At 36.9% G+C, this 17,422-nt stretch overlaps 1 long non-coding RNA gene across 1 annotated transcript; it reads left to right on the top strand.

The window, feature by feature from the left end:
• The first annotated feature begins 1,229 nt into the window (after positions 1-1,229).
• Positions 1,230-16,505, top strand: LOC111195980 (uncharacterized). The gene is made up of 4 exons (XR_002651918.2): positions 1,230-1,923; positions 15,601-15,779; positions 15,865-15,960; positions 16,047-16,505. It is a non-coding gene; the product is annotated as an uncharacterized LOC111195980 (long non-coding RNA).
• Positions 16,506-17,422: the final 917 nt, after the last annotated feature.

Raw genomic sequence — 17,422 nt, 5'->3', positions numbered from 1 at the left:
CAGTCAAATCAGTCAAATCCATGCGTCTTTTTGCGTTTATGCATGCGCTATGTGCTACGTACCCACAGCTGTGCAATTATAGCTCCAAAAACAGCAAAAGCAAGCCGCCTGGCCTTTTTTTTTACTCCTCGAACTGAGCATGTACTTCAGACCAGCTGTTTGCTCTACACTCCAGCAAAAGATGCTACAGATTTCACCTTTGTAAAGCTACGAGTCGCCTCTCAAATAAAACTTTTTTTGTTGTTGGTGAAGAACGTTTATACAGTTATCAATGGGACAGATTCGTTCAAATTACACACAGATACAGGACACTTACATTTGTGAATGTGAACAGTCAAGATTTCTTTGGGGCTTTGATTTGGGGCCCCTCTAGTGCAGCTCCCCTATGCATAGCATAGGCTGCATATCCCCTTTTTTCGCCACTGATAGACATCCCAGCATAACGTTAATAAGGTCTCGTAATCAGTGGGCATACTTTTTTTGAAAGCCGTTAGAAACTGCTATTTAAACAGGACAATACTGCTTCCATTTCAGGAACTTGTCTTGTCTTGACACAGATACTATGCCATTGCCAGCTGCATCAACCAATTGAAAATCATGACTCCACCCATACTCTAGGATCTGCAGGAATGAGACGGAATTACTGTGGGCATCATTAGTGACTTCTCCCACTCTATGCTGGGACATTTAGCATGTTCTGTATGTGTAATCAGTTCCTGATTCTAGTAATCTTTATCCTACACATCCTTCTGGGTACAACTATTTTGGTTGCCATATGTTGAGAGTGGGTGTTTATTTCTAGTCAGAATTAAGGACACATTTCTGATAGACCAGTGAAAGAATCCATTCCACCTCCATGAGAACTGATGGTGGACGGTGCATTTTCTCCTTAGACTGTGTGAAGTATGGAGGAGTGGGTGTGCTGAAGCGGTAAAGTCATTTGGAACTGTGTGTATTGAAACAGCCAGTGATTTACAAGCCCGTGGAAAGTGAAGAAATGATCTCACAGCCTCCTTGTAAATCCACTGACTGCTGGGTTCACAGCACAGGGCAGACAGGACTTTTTTGTTATAAATGTAAAAATAGATTTAGCATAATGAGCTTCTAACTAACCTTTCTCCACTTCCAATTTCTCCAAAAGTGCACCTAAATGATCTTGCTTAAATGGGACAGCATTGTGCAACAAGTATTTATTTTTTTACAGTTTATTACATAATCCACCCAGTGAGTCATTTCAGTTCACAGATTCATTAACAGAATACCAGAGCAATGTATTGCAAACTGTGGTTTTCAATTTAAAAAAAAAAAACATCAATTCAAATTCCTCAGTCAAAGGTGCAGAAGACGCAGGACGTTCTCCTCTGGACTGTAGCAGACATGTCGACAGCACAATTCAGTACAATGGCCCACCATGTGATTTTTGAGAGCAACCAGAGACCTCCATGTAGACAGAGGAGGTGTCGGATACAAGCAGCTGGAGCTTCACTTATGCAACTTTCAGCTGCAGAGAGCAGGAGGAGCTGCAGGAGGAGAGAGGCTGATGGAAGAAGCAGGCCAGCGTGTTAGCAGGTTTCTCTCTGCGGGTGTGGGCTCGCGGCTCTGGGGCAGGTGCTGACTGAGAGGCTGTTGGGTAAATGATGGTGTTCCACCTGCCCTCCGTGTGTGCTGGTAGCCACCTGCCGGTTACGACTGGCTGTCTCGTAGGGATCAATGCACACATACCACATGTCATCAAGACAACGTTTCATAATAGTGACTAACAGCAGGAAGGGCCACCTTTAAGAGCGCGCTACAAAACGTCACCTGTGCATCTCGTCACGTTGCTGTTTGGACTGAAAGTTTCCAAGTTGAGAAAACAAGAATGCCAAGAATGTGGCTGGATGAAATAACAGCAGTGGCACTAGTGCCTAAGCAGGCCAACAGGTACTGTATTTTTTTTTGCACTTAAAATTCTTTAATTTTCCAAAAAATCATCAGTGTGTTTTATAATCAGTCCAGATTTACGAAGCAGTAAAGCCAATCTGCTAAAGTGCAGCGTTATAAGGAAGTTTCAGTTTAGTTCTACAGCACAGAGACTCGAAACTGTAGCAGTATTAACATTAGCCACTAACCGCGCTAAGCACTAGCTCTTTTGGCGTTCAGAGGTGAGTATTATTGGCCTGTAGCCTGCTTCTAACCCCGACTAGCACTGCTGCTGCAGTATTAGCATTAGCCGCTAAGTGCTAGCACTTTTGCCGTTCAGAGGTGATTATTATCAGCTTTTAGCCTGCTCCTGATTTAGGCTAGCACTGCTGTAGCAATTAGCATTAGCCGCTAACCACGCTAGGCCCTAGCTCTTTCACCGACCAGAGGTGAGTATATCAGACTGTAGTCTGCGCGTTTTCTTTGTTAAAACAAGCTACATGGGACGAACCGCCAGATAATATCGCCCTAGCTTACTGGAACACTCAGGGTTCCTCAGTGTAGCGCTGTCCTTAGTGTAAATCTGCAAAGCTAGCCTTAGTGGAAATCTGCAAATCTAGGCTTACTGTAAATAAACAGAAGCGTTTTCAGAAGTCTGTATAGATTAATATCCAGCGCTTATTTAACTATAAAATATATATTTTAACTTAGTTTAGCTTTACAGAATTAGAAGGAAAACATGGCAAAAACACTGTGCCCTACTAGTGTCGCATAATGCGCCTTTTAATTCAGTGTGTCTTATGCATGAAAATAGACCTTGTGGGGCCTTGTGGTTACAGGACCCCTTAAATTGCTTTTTGTAAGCATGTGCTGATAATTATTTTTTACATAAATACCATAAAAATTTTTTATTGCTGTTTCTGATATTATAACACTACATATTAATAGTAGTAGTACTTTTACAGTACTGTGTGGGTTGTTGTATCTAAACAATATGTACATACAAAAAATAAAATAAAAAATAGGTTAGTGTGTGTATGTGTATGTTTATTTTATAGCCCTATGTACAGTGAGTACTGGAGCTGCCACATGTAATAAATTGTGTGATTAGCAACACTAACACTGCTCAAATGTGGACCACACTTGGCATGTGCATCTGGCCCACAAACTGCAACGTCTGCCCAGCTGAAACCCACATGGTACGTTACAGCAAGCTAGAATAAAAAATACAGTTTTTTTGTATATACATATGTAAACCAATAGTTAATATTAATTACTATTAATTAATAATCTGTCATTTTTAGAATTTTAAAACACACATATATATAAACCCATAAATAATAACACTTATTGTAAGAAAAACGCTCTCCACTACAGCTTGAAAAAGCAGCATCTTAGCCACTATCTCACAGTTTTTTTTTTTATTAATTTGTATTATTAAGGTGTTAATCCGTTTTTATTTAGCTTTTGTCCTATCATATTATATCGGTGGTTAATCAGATTGACCATGTTTTATAAAAAAAAAAAAGGACACTGCAACATCCAGGCATCCACCATGGTTAGAATGTTGTGGCTTGGTGGCTTCCAAGCAGTCCTATTATAGGTAGGTTTTATGGCAGTGTGTATGTGCAGTGTATGAAGTAAAATATCACTGAATTCATGTTAATGAATAAATATTTAAATGTATATGTTAATATATATTTTAATTTATAAACATTTACACACTTACCAAAAAGTCCATATACCCAAATAATTTCCTTTCATCTAAACTCATGCGTTTTACAAATAAAAATAATATATTTAAATAAAACATTTAAATAAAACATTTTTTAAGTTTTAATTTAAACAGATTTTACATAATATTTAATCATATTTAATATATAAACTAATGACCAACACAATAATAAAATAGTTGGCATAAAAACTAAACTGCTTACCGACCAATAGTTAATGAGGATGCAGCTGCAGATACAAGTAGACCAATAGTGGCGGTCAGAAGCTGGGACTGAAACTTATGTGATATTTTGGGTGTTTAGGCTCATCAAAAGTAAATTTACGTCGAAAAATTGCTAACATGAAGCATAAATAAGCTTTTACACCACCACAATTAATCCTACGTTACACTTTTTTACTTCCCAAAAAGTGGACATTACCCTCACCCTAAAGCATTTATCTAACTAGTTACCTTAAAGCATCATTTTTTATCTGATTATGTTAGCATTAAATTAACAGTTTTAAAAGAACTTAAATTCTACAAGAAAACTTTCACACAGCTACAGAGGGATGGAAACATATTACAGATGTCCAGGTAACACCTTAGCTATCTAACTAGCTAAAAGTTAACTTAATAATTTACTCTGAGTATGAGTAGCATTTTTGCCTCTTAACTAGCTTAGGTTAGCTAGCTAGCAATCCACCAAGCCGGTTATCAGAAACTAAATTGTTTTTAAGTTGAATATGTTTATTTTAACTGTATGTTTTATGATTGTCAGAATTGATTTATTTATGCACATCGATTTTACATTGATTCAATATTGATTCAACATTATGGATTTATATGTATGATTTGTATTAATCTTTACCTACAATGAATATGTATATCATGTTTGTAATCTGTTTTTAGGCTGTACTGTGTTCTTGCAGTGTAGAAAGGCACATTTAAAAAATAATTATTAATATTAATATTATTATTTGTTAAAAGCAACCTTCACCTAAACAGGTGAAAGCTAGTGCTACTAGCGCTAAGTGCTTTGCTCTGTTTTCACCTGTTTTTGTAGAGAATTCTGAGTAGATTAATAACAATCACTTGTTTGACTGTAACATATTTTTTTAAATTACAGTTTTTCTTATTAAAAGGGAAACATAGCGGCACCCCTGTTCCTTACTAGTGTCGCTTAATAAAGTATGCCTAATGTATGAAAATAGACCAGAAAATAGACGTTCATTGATAATGTGCTTTAAAATAAATTGTCTGTAAAATATTAAGGAATACTCACAGAATGCTGGCACATGGTTAATATGACGAACTTCAACCATTGTTAGAAGTTTGTAAAGCAAGTCTAATTGAACTTAAGACACTCTAACAGATCAGCTCCAGTCCTCTGGAGGGTTCAGGGAGTTATTCGCTAATCAAAAGGCCTCTGTCCTCTGTTGGCAGCAAGCCTGTGAGTAAGGGCACTCGGCATTTACCTCTCAAAGGTGCTCTGGTGAATGGAAACGAGCGGAAGATCTGTCCATCTGAGCCAGTGTGGTGCAGCTGGCCGCAGTGCTTGTGTGTTTGTTTTTGACGTTGGCCTTTGTATAAGTACACCCCCTTGGCGTCTCTCTGGTGACAGAGTGGTGACACACAGAAGAGCCATTCATTGCTCGCCTGAAAAGAGCTTCACTCGGGCTTTGCCAAATCACAGCGATGAGAAGGACACCAAAGGGAAGTCAAGAAAAGCCAATTATGACGAGCCAGTCTTGTAGGCTTGGTTGTAATTATCTGGTGTTTGTAAGAGTGCTGGGGGTGGCTTTTATTCTCTGTCTTGTGCAACACTGTTGATTTTGAATCTCAGCCAAAGGCAACATGTTTAGTGCACTGGAAGACTATGGGTTCAGGTTGAAGAAAGTATTCCGTATTTGAGGTATTTGAAGAGAAACTGATGAGCACATTTATATAAACATGGATCATTTAATGATTTGTTGTGTTTGGACTGTGATATTTATTTTTTATTTTTTATTGTTTGATTGAGAAGTCAGCTCAGATATTTTAGATCATTTAAAAAACTTTCTTTTTTTTATTTGATGGAGCTCCATCCACTGTTTCTCACATCTTTAAGATTTAGTCAGAATAACGCTCTAATTGTCTCCCACCTTTCTGTCTGTATGAGAGTAGAGAAGTGATGTACAGCTCAGGGTATTCACTAATCGTTACTATTAGTCACTTGCCCATGTTTTTGGTTGTTTGTACTACAATTTTTCCATGGTTGCATACATTTACTTCACACATTTCTGCCACACTACTGCTTGCCGTGCAGTCAACAGAGTACCAAGTTGAACTTTGAAGGTGTTTTCACAGTGGACGCTCACCCCCATTGGATTCAGTTGTTTTTCCAGCGGCAGAGAAGTTTACCGCTGCTGTGGAGCAGTGCAGAAAGCGATGCATTTCCACGCCCATACCCACGCCTCCACCGTGCTAATGCATACCGTGGTCATACCGTGGCCAACATGGTTCAACTTTTACATTGTACCACAGCAGAAAACATGAACTTACACAATCTGGGACAAATTATAGTCCAAAAAACATGATTGAGTGACTGATACTAATGATTAGTGAATCCCCTGAGCTGAACAACACTTACCTACACTCGTATAGAGATAACTGGAGGAAGACCATCATCAGCAGGCAACGCTCGGCATCAGCAGCAGCTCAACGCATACCACCTGCAATGTGAAAGCTCATTGACCGCGGTGGGCAGGAGCATGCCAGAGGTGTGGTTATGGGCGTGGAAATGCAACATTTCCTGCACTGCTCCACAGCGGCGAACTGCCGCCCAATGGGGGTTGGCGTACATCGGTGCGGCTACCGTGTGCAATATAAAAATGCCTTCTAGGACCAGTAGCAAAGCAGATTTATTTTTAGATTTTTAGATGTTTTAGAAGTGCAGTTCATAATTTTTATTACGAAACAATTAACATTTACCTACAATTTACCAAATATGATGAACCGAATCTGCAATGATTCAACCCTCAAGCTGCTCTAAAAGAGCACAAACTGATCACGATTCACAAATTAAGAATTACTCCTCTACTCTACTCGACTAAACTATCAATGATATTTCGATTCTGTTTCAAACAGAAAGTACATGTAGTGAGTCTAACTAAACAACATGTCTAAATAAACAAACACCTACTTTAATCACAATTTATATTTTAAACTAACAACAAGACTTACCAACAAAAAATGCTAAGAACTTTGTACAGAGTGTCTGTTAATGTGACCAACAGCAAAACACCACATGAAACATTATAGTATGATTAACTAGCTAGTTGCCATGACAGCTTGACTACTATTCAGCTACTCCACGTAATACAGACGGCTTCTTCCAGACAATGCTGTCGATCACTTTATTCTTGTAGAAAGTGTAACCACACTTTTTGATATAAAGAATATATAATTTTGTTTTTTATTGAAACATATGGGAAAGGGCGAAGCTACACATCACTACACTGTGATCGACCACAGATGGTAGATCTGTGGTGGTTCACTTTTCCGAGATGTTGTGCTGTCCATGCTTTTCTACAATAATTGTTTTAGACTAACAGACCCATAAATAGAGCTCAATAATTAATGCAACATTCTTGCTCACAGACTTTACCCAATCAAAGTTGTAGGACACATGAGCCCTTGGATGCCCACTGGGTAATACAATCCCCACATGCATTACGATATGCCAAGAGTCCAATAATTTCAAGCAGACATCACTCCCAATTGGATGACTTGGGAGGTAAACTGAAGCATACATCTGGGAGCCAAGTCTTATCTGCATCCTATTATAGAGTTCAGTGCTCCTCCAAGGGCATGTAAAGTCAATAGAATAGGCAAAAATGGTTCTGAAAAGCACTTAGTGAAGGACCTTGCTGGTGATCAGTCCCTTTTATGTCATTCAATGAGAATCTGCTCTGAAGAGGGAAACGGGTGTCTGTAGGATGAATGCAGAAGCATTTGGCGTCAGAGTTATTTTTCACGATTACTTGTGCCAGCAGAGATGAGGCCAAGCCTGTGAAATGTGAATGGTGTTGCAGCTGTGGGAATGGGCCGTGGTTCTAAGACACTGATACACTCTGCTACTTCCATCCCTGCAAGCTGGCCTGTCCATTAACCAACAGATTTTACACAACACTTTCTAGTAGCTTTTGGAACTTTGCTGTGCGAACTTAACTGCATTCTGAGACAAAGATCATTAGTGAGGTCAGGATGTGGGATGATTACCAGCCCACCTCATCCCCAACTCCTCAAACTCATCCCAACAGTATTGGATAGAGCACCATTATTTCACAGCTCATTGCTTGGGGCTCTATATACACTGTAAGCCTGGATAAGTGAATTTGTTTTTATTTAAGGAAAAGTAATGGCCAATAAAACTTATAACATCAAGTTATTACAACTAAAAGGGAAGTTAAACTTTTTAAATTTTGCTAAGCCAATTCATTTGCCCAACAATTCTACTTAGTATTGAGTTCCAAGTAAATTAAAATGTTGATTTCTTCTTATCTTTCTTTTTAATTTTTTTATAAATATTCATGACAATTTTGTTTTATTGCAATTTAAAGGTATTTACTTGAAATACAACAGGCATGTCTCTTCAACAAAGAATGACCAATTCAACAAAGAATGATGAATATAAATAAATATATCAGAAACAATGTCTATTCCCTGCCTTATACACTGTAAGCCTGGATAAGTTGATTTGGCTTCAGTTTATTTGAGAAAAACATTTGTCTTAGGTTTTTAAGCAAACATTACTTAAAAATCTTAAGTTAATTAGAATAGTATGGTCAGTTGAATAAAATTGATTTGTATATAGTCTTTGATTTCATTTAAGTAAAATACAGATAAGAAATAAACAGAAAATAGATGAAGGATGATGCTTGTTTTTACAACATTACTTAAGTAAACTTTTTTGTTATCTATACTTTTTCGGTAAATATTTTGAGTTTTTTTACTTTTTACTTGTACTCCTTACATTTTTGCATACTTATTATAATTAGTACATTGTAGAAATAGCCTTGTTATATTGTATTTGGATTATAAGCACCTTCACACCTCACGTCACATTTCAGCAAGGGCATAGCAGATGTATGTTGCCTGGTATGAAGATAATCAGTGGCAGTGAATCACAAGAAATTGAGCTTAATATCCTTCTTCGAAGCTTCTTTAATATATTTGCATTGTACTAAAATACATTCATTTTCAATGGCATATATGCAGCTGAAACAGGCAGCCTATGGCAGTCCAAACTTTTGAACATTAACATTTTAATACAACATAATAGTTACTATGGCTTATAGAAAAATGTATTTGTGAGAGGGGGTGTAGTGTACAATAGGCTCTTGCGGCACGGCCTAGCTCTTGTACTTAATTACATTTCCATTACTTTTACTTTTATACTTTAAGTAGTTTTGAAACCAGTGTTTTTACGCTTTTACTTGGGTAAAAAGCTTGAGTTGATACTTATTTTTAAACCCTTGTATCTATACTTCTACCTGAGAAATTAATATGAATACTTTTCCATAGAAGGCATTACCACAGTGGCTGGTAATGATTGTATGGAAGTAAAACAGTGTCACCAGATTTTGAATTTTAAAAGCACTTGAATTTTTAGCACTGAATTATTTTACATTGAATTATTGCATGTGATTTTTTTTGCCTCTGAATTAAACACTTTAATTTTTCAGTATATCATTTTTACTTATTTTATTTTAATGTAAAAAAATTCAAAAGCAAAAATTCAAAAAGCTCAAAATTCGCTGTAAACATCCGGGACACACAGGATGAGCAATCGATTCAGTCTTCAATCGAGCCAACAACCAGCCAATCACATCACACTCCGAAGATCACGCGAGTCACAGCTCCGTCCGCTGCTGCTCTAGAGAAGGTGAGTGTAAAACAGCTGAAAACAGGGCATTTACCTCACCACTGTGGCCATGTAATATCACTTAAACGGTGTAGAAATCATCACTTTAACCAGGGTTTGCTCTGTGGTTTGTAAACATATTAAATTAAGATAGATATCCAGATATACCTTGTTAAACTAAATAAATAAATAAATAAAGCTCCTCTGTTCATTTCAGAAAGCGCTTCAAACACGAACACTAGATCAATTATTTATAAATACATCCAGACTGTGTGGAAGATAATTACTACTGTAGAATCTGAGATAGTAACTTAGTTAGCTAATTTATAGCTACCTATCTTGCTAGTTAGCTGTGGGACTGTGCGATTATAGACAAGATACTACCTAATTAGCGGTTTGTTTAGCAATAACTTATTTACACTTTGCTGCAAAGTATGTTGCTTAGTGTACTGGCCACTGTCTAAATAAATATATTGAGCTATATTACTATACCCCTCTCAGGCTGGTCCTCTCATTAAATAAAGGAGATTTATTAGAATTGCTTTTTGTCTCTTTACTAACTAATTTAACAGAGATAATTTAAGATATGACCATTATTTATTTTATGATATTGATTTTAATGTTTATATTTAATATATATTTTATACATTTGTTAACAATTCAACTCAGGCTTTAACTGAGGATATCAACAGTAAATAATAGTCCTAAAATGCTTGTGTAATTAAGATACAGCATGATTAGTCCTGTTTACTAGTGCATCTCAATAGTGAAAATATATATTTGTGTTTAATATCGTTCAGTAAACGGTCACATTTAACTTTTTTTTATTTTAAGTTTAAACTACATATTCTAGTAAACTGGGTTAAGGTTAGGACAGTAATTCTGGTTTGAACTTTTAGCCAGGTAAAAATGATTTGGAATATGTCACTTTACATGTAGTGTAATGTATAATTTCTGTTAAATTATGATATTCTCATGATCTTCAGATTTTCTGAGATGCATTAGTAATTGGTTTGTGCCAAAACCAATGCAATAATAATTGCAAAAATGTTTTATATAAATGAAGTAAATACTGAATCCAAACAACACCAAGTTTAACACAGTCATACTTCTTGTCTTCATTTTCTTAAACAGGATATTTTCTCCCAGAAAAAGAAAGGATAATAAAAGGTAGGTAATGTTCTTAAAATGTTTAATTATATTCATGTATCAAATGCAGTAATTTTTCAAGTTTCTTTTGTATTCCACAGGTTTCCTTTCTCCAAACTTTTAAAAAACAAATAAAGAAATCCAATTTCATGCAGTCTGTGCTGTGTTTATTTGATTTATTTACATGTGCCATGTTCTGTTTTTCTTTAGTTGTTTACATGTGTTCTGTATTTTTTTTTTTTTGTATGTTTTAGGCAGCCTCCCTATATTCTGGCGCATCATATCATGTTCATCTTGTTTGTATAAATAATAAAAGCTGTTGCAAATAATGTGGTTCCTATTCATAATCCAAATAATTCTGCATAAAATCTTCAAGTGGTGACTTCAGAATATGGACAGATCTTGGTGAACTCTCCATAGCTGCAAGCTGAAACTTCTCCATCTTCTTTTCAACCTTAAATAAAAACATCATTCACTTTTAGCGACAGCATTTACAAAATGTGATAATTATTATTAACATAAAACATTTAATAAATATTACTAATAATACTCTCGCATGGGTTGCAATATTTGATTCTCATTTATTAACATGACCTAAATATAAATACAAATGTATAAAAGACATCACTAATAAATATTGCACTGATTACAAATTAGATAATGCCCACACATACATCTAGATGTTACCAGCCTGAGAGGTATATAGTAACTGTAATAAATCTCCTTTATTTAATGAGAGGACCAGCCTGAGAGGGGTACAGTAAGTGTAATATAGCTCAATATATTTATTTAGACAGTGGCCAGTACACTAAGCAACATACTTTGCAGCAAAGTGTCAATAAGGTATTGCTAAACAAACCGCTAACTAGGTAGTATCTTGTCTATAATCGCACAGTGCCACAGCTAACTAGCAAGATAGGTAGCTATAATTTAGCTAACTAAGTTACTATCTCTAGATTCTACAGTAGTAATTATCTTCCACACAGTCTGGATGTATTTATAAATAATTGATCTAGTGTTCGTGTTTGAAGCGCTTTCTGAAATGAACAGAGGAGCTTTATTTATTTATTTATTTAGTTTAACAAGGTATATCTGGATATCTATCTTAATTTAATATGTTTACAAACCACAGAGCAAACCCTGGTTAAAGTGATGATTTCTACACCGTTTAAGTGATATTACATGGCCACAGTGGTGAGGTAAATGCCCTGTTTTCAGCTGTTTTACACTCACGTTCTCTAGAGCAGCAGCGGATGGAGCTGTGACTCGCGTTGAGCGGCTCTGCTGTACTACTGGCCGTGAGGCGGTACCTTTCACGTGATCTTCGGAGCGTGATGTGATTGGCTGGTTGTTGGCTCGATTGAAGACTGAATGATTGCTCATCCTGTGTGTCCCGGATGTTTACAGCGAATTTTGAGCGTTGTATTTTAGCAGTCGAATTTAACAGGTCGAATTTGAGCATCCTGAATTTATTTTAATTGAATTTTTAAAACTTGAATTTTCGCTTTTGAATTTTTTTTACATTAAAATAAAATAAGTGAAAATGATATACTGAAATATAAAAGTGTTTTATTCAGAGGCAAAAAAAAAAATCACATGCAATAATTCAATGTAAAATAATTCAGTGCTAAAAATTCAAGTGCTTTTAAAATTCTAAATCTGGTGACACTGTTTTACTTCCATATGATTGTGACTGGCAGGATCTGGCTACAATTGTTCATGTGAAGAAATATCGTTAGAAATTGCATACATATTCAATACAGGAGACCCCGCACACATATCCTGCAGGTCAGTGCAGTGTGCTTTAGTTTCCATGAGACATGGCAAAAGTCAAGGGACACAAAACTAGTGAGGAAGTCCCTTTTTTTTTTTTTTTTTGCATGTAAGTGTATATACAGTGTTCACTATGTCCAAAATTACTAACGCATGTTCTGTATGTTCCCAAATGTTCAAACCCCCAACAATGCAAGCTCTCTGCAGCTTAGAGTCTGCCGTGGCACTAGGCTGAATAAAAACACCTCTAAGCCTCCCTCCCCCTCGAATCCAGTCATTATAATGAAATAAAAGCAAATAGGAGCCTTTTCAGTCACAAAAACAAATCATAAACCCAAGTGGAGAAAGTGAATCATCCATTTTTTGGGCCTGTTGCGCAGGCCTCAGGTCTCAGCCCATCTTCAGAACTCGAATTTTCCACGACATTAGAGCAATTATCATAAGTTCTTCCAGCGAGGGGGAGACATTGAGTGAGTGCCCGTCATTAACATGACTGTGGGTTGGCACCGGGTCTGCAAAAGCATGTCTTGTTAAAATGAACACCTTTATTCAAAGAAGGTGGAGCATTCGCTCTGCTCTGCTGCACAGCGTTAGCCTTTGAGCAACATCACATCGCTCACTCTCGCATGTACCATACCTGTCAAGTCTCCCGTTTTGGCCGGGAAACTACCGTATTTTACTCCACGTTCCCGCCGTCCTCCCGTATTAGTACTTTCCCGTAAATTTCCCGTATTATATAAAAACTTTATTATTAAGGATACGGGGCACTGACCGCGGTGTGCCTCTAAACCAATCGTGGTGCCGGTTCAAGGAGAAAGTCCCGCCTTTCAGAAGAAACAGCCAATCAGCGGAGCGCAGAGGAGGGTCAGTGTGGGAAAGACCCAAACTGAACTGATCAGGGGTGGAGTGGTCAAAAGAAAGAAGTATCAATTAAAGATTAGCAATTGTGTAGGCCCCTTAGGACTAATTTTTGCTGTCCTTTTAGTAAAACCTCATAACACTATTTTTAGGTCACCAACAGTCATTTTGCAGAATTTGTGCACCCTTTTTTCCATTTAAAGGGTTTTTAATTTGGCTGTATTAAAAGAATGACATATGTAGGAATGTCCACAACATTTCAGTGTCAACAGAGGTAGACCTATCAGATTCTGATAATCTAATTGTAGTCTGTAAGTGGTTCACATGTGGTTATTTTAGATTTTTTGTAAACCTGTCTTAAAATGTAAGGGATACTGAACCTCGGTTGGGCTGGTGGGACGGCTTTAAGCGGACGGATAAAAATATCCCTTATTTTTAAATCCAAAACTTGACAGGTATGGCATGTACTGTAATTCAGACCTGTGAACTCTCAAATCCCTGTGCAGTGATGATTAAGATGATGTAATTCCCCACTGAGCTTTAGATGAACGCCAGGCTTTGCGTGCCTGAGGATTGTTAATCAGAATTATAACTCATTGTTTCTCGCAGCCGTGTTTAAACAGTTTCACGCTCGAAATCAACAGACTCCACGCAGGGCTTCCTTTCCTCACCCTGTTGTATATTTTGAGACAGTCAATCATTTTCACAGGGGGTAAAAAAAAGAGAATTTTGATTTCAGAATTGATACACTGTGGCGCAATTTCCCGGACAGTGATTAAACCTTGTCTTGGACTACACAGCATTTTGAATGGAAAATTTCCATTGAAAGGTAAATATAGTCTGTGACTAGGCTTAATCCCTGTCCGGGAAACTGCAGCTAAATGTCCAAACGTTTGGGGATGACATGATTAGTACTGCCAATAAAATAGGAATATGTAGAGAGGATAAACATGAACCTTTTGAACTAATAAAGCTTAAGAACTCTAATAAATCTAATAGGAATCCTTCCCTGGACAGTAGAGACCATTACTTAAACAAAAACAGGATATATTCTTGATTTTAGTAGAAACCAGTGTCCCAATAGTTTTGTTCATATAGTGTAAAGGCTTGCACTTATTTATCCTTTATGTCAAGTATGGGTCTGAATTTATTTAGACACATTTAGACACACATTTACACACCTTCTGCACCTAATTTAGTGCTAATTTAGGATAATTTCGGCTAATTTATTTATTTTACTATGACTAAGTATAAACTTTTTTATATTATCTTTCATTTTCGAAGAAAATGTTTGTCCATAATGTGTATTTCTGAAATTCTTCATGCAGAAATATTTTCTTTTGCTGTACAAATGGAATGTGTTGAATTGACTTGATTCATACACAATGCTGTCTTTCAGTTTACTTACTTTTGCCAATAACTGCGTAATGTGGGCCTACTTTATTAATATGGAAATTATGAACACGTGTGAATCAAATAAATTCAGGACCTTGCTTTTCTCCCAGTGCAAATGCAGCCTGACAGACGCGGAGATTTAGCATGGAGAAGCGGAGAAGTGGTGACATTTGACAACTGCACACTTCCCTTGCAGGGCACAGGAAAACACGATGCCAAATAGGGAGGGCACAACCCCCAACCTCATGCATTTAAGCGGCAGATGGAAGATTCATAAAAAAAATTATGCACAAGAACTAATAGGCAGGGTTTGACTTTTACAAGGGAAAACTTGATGACATGGTGTTAATTAGCGTTTAATTGCTATGTGTTGAAAATAGGTTGGCTAATCAGGATACAGGCTTCTATTTGTTAAAAGGTCTAGCCCAATCAAAGGTATAATTAGCACCTGTTTTCAATTATATTACTGCGCTGTCAAGCTGGAGATACAAATAGATAAATCATGTCTTGCATCAGAGAAAATGGGCCTAAATGAGAAGGCTATTATAGTGAGGTAGCAGACAGTCAGTCTGTCCGTGAAGATCGTTTATCTTCATCAAAGAGGGCTATCCTTGAGAAACTCAGCAGGGGCATGTAATTGGAAAATGCGGAGAAATGTGATTGTTGCGAGCGATAATAATTCATTACCCTGAGCATGAGGAGCCCAGGGAGCCATTTGTTTTCATTAATGTAAATTCAAATTACATCTGTGATTAAAATGTGACTTTGACAGGCAGAGGGGCCTTAATCCGGCAGACAGGCCTGATGAGACCTCTAATTCGGGTCAGTCGTTTCCAGCATATGAGCAGTGTGAGAGTAGCTCGTTTCCTTACCTCCTTAATTTTGTGCTTGATTTGCTTCTCAGACTTTCAGATTGATGGCCACAGCACAGCGAGGACGTCCCTCTGGCTGGAAAAGACACAGCAGTCGGAGTTCTGCTAATGAGAGTCTCAAAGACACCGTGAGAAATCACTTCTCCGGATATAAAGGGGCCAGACGTGGAATCTCCATTCACAATCTCAATGACATTTAAAAAGTGCAGAAGTAGGTCACTGTCATAAAGATAACATTAACATCACATGATGCTAATCACATGACTTTTCGCTCCTTCACTTGTCTGTCCTGACAGGGATCTGCAGAAGAGCAGCAGCAGCTGAAGCAGTGTGAAATGCTCTGATAGCCCGGGCTCGTGAAATAGGGCTAACCCATTCTGGCACATTGGAAAGTGAGTAACTTTATCAGATGTGAGCTGCCATAGGTCATTTGATCAGCAGGCTGACATGACAAATTCACTCCTTCTGTCTTCATCAGAGAGCGGAGGACAAAAGCTCAGTCTAATGGGACATGTCTCAGCATGTGAGAGAGGGGATGCAGTTACACAGTCATCAGACAGACATAGTGAAGAACAAGAGGGTGTGGGCCCTGATGAAAAATACATTTGCTCTAAGACATTCAATCATCAGTTATTCTGTGATTCTAATCATTCTAATGTCCGTGTAGAAAGTGGTCATGCATTTTCTTTAGGCGTCAGAGATCTAAACAACTCTTTCTAAGTCATCCTAATGGTAAGTGGAATATTAAATGTGATGGTTTAACAGCAAGGGCAAACTAAATAATAAAATATGGCTGAAACGAAATAAGACCTCAAAGTGACAAACTTTGAGGTCAACACTTCAATATCAACACTTACTACTACTATTTGTTATTTGTGTATGAAGTAAAAAACAGTCAAATCTGTTACTTAAATATACTCAAATATCCAATAAACATACTCAGAGCTGGTTTGTTTTTGAGTGTGGTTATGATGCACACTATTATCCTATACGGTGGTGGGAAATGGACAGAAAGGAGCTACTCATATACCATATTAAAAAAAAAATAGTGGATAGTGAAGCAAGCAATTTGCACATACATACATTATATTGGCATATCAATGCTTCATTACAAATTGTCAGTATAAAAAGGACCCAGTTTACAATAAGCATCTTAGTGTTAAGATCTTCTTAACAGGTAAAGTTTTCAGTGTGATGTTTGCTTGACCATTTAAAAGTCATCTTTGTTCTATAATTATATTTTACACATTAGTACAATAATATTGATAGTGCCAAACCTGCACTATTTATTTTTTTGTATTTAGCCTTTATTCAATCACATTGAGACACAGCCTAAACATCAGTTTTAACATTTAAAACAGACAATTCACAATTACAACATAATAGGGTGTAATAGGGTTAAATATCAAGACTTTCATACAAAGCAAGAGCAGGATTGATAAGAAGCTAATTTCAGATTTTAAGATGTTTAAGAGAAATTAGTTCCTTCAGCTTCAGAGTGCTCTGCAGTGAATTCCAAGCAGTGGGTGCAATAATAAAAGTATAAATCTTGTAATATTAGTATATTAGTAAGCACACACTTTGAATGCAACCTTATTTTTTTGTTCCATTACACATACTACTCATACTATATGGTTGAAAAGTACTGGGGCATCTACTTATTCATTGTGCATTCTGAAATCAAGGGAATTAAAAATACTTAAATCTATTTTCAATTGCGTAACTATTTCTACTGTCTAGAGAAGGCTTTCTACTAGATTTTGGACTATTGCCGATTATTTCATTGCATTTAGTGACAAAAGCATAAGTAAAGTCAGGATGTTGGCTGATCTCCACCCCAACTAATGTCACACC

Source organism: Astyanax mexicanus, chromosome 7 (genome assembly GCF_023375975.1).
Source record: "Astyanax mexicanus isolate ESR-SI-001 chromosome 7, AstMex3_surface, whole genome shotgun sequence".
NCBI lineage: Eukaryota > Metazoa > Chordata > Actinopteri > Characiformes > Acestrorhamphidae > Astyanax > Astyanax mexicanus.
This window is presented reverse-complemented; position numbering and strand designations above follow the sequence as displayed.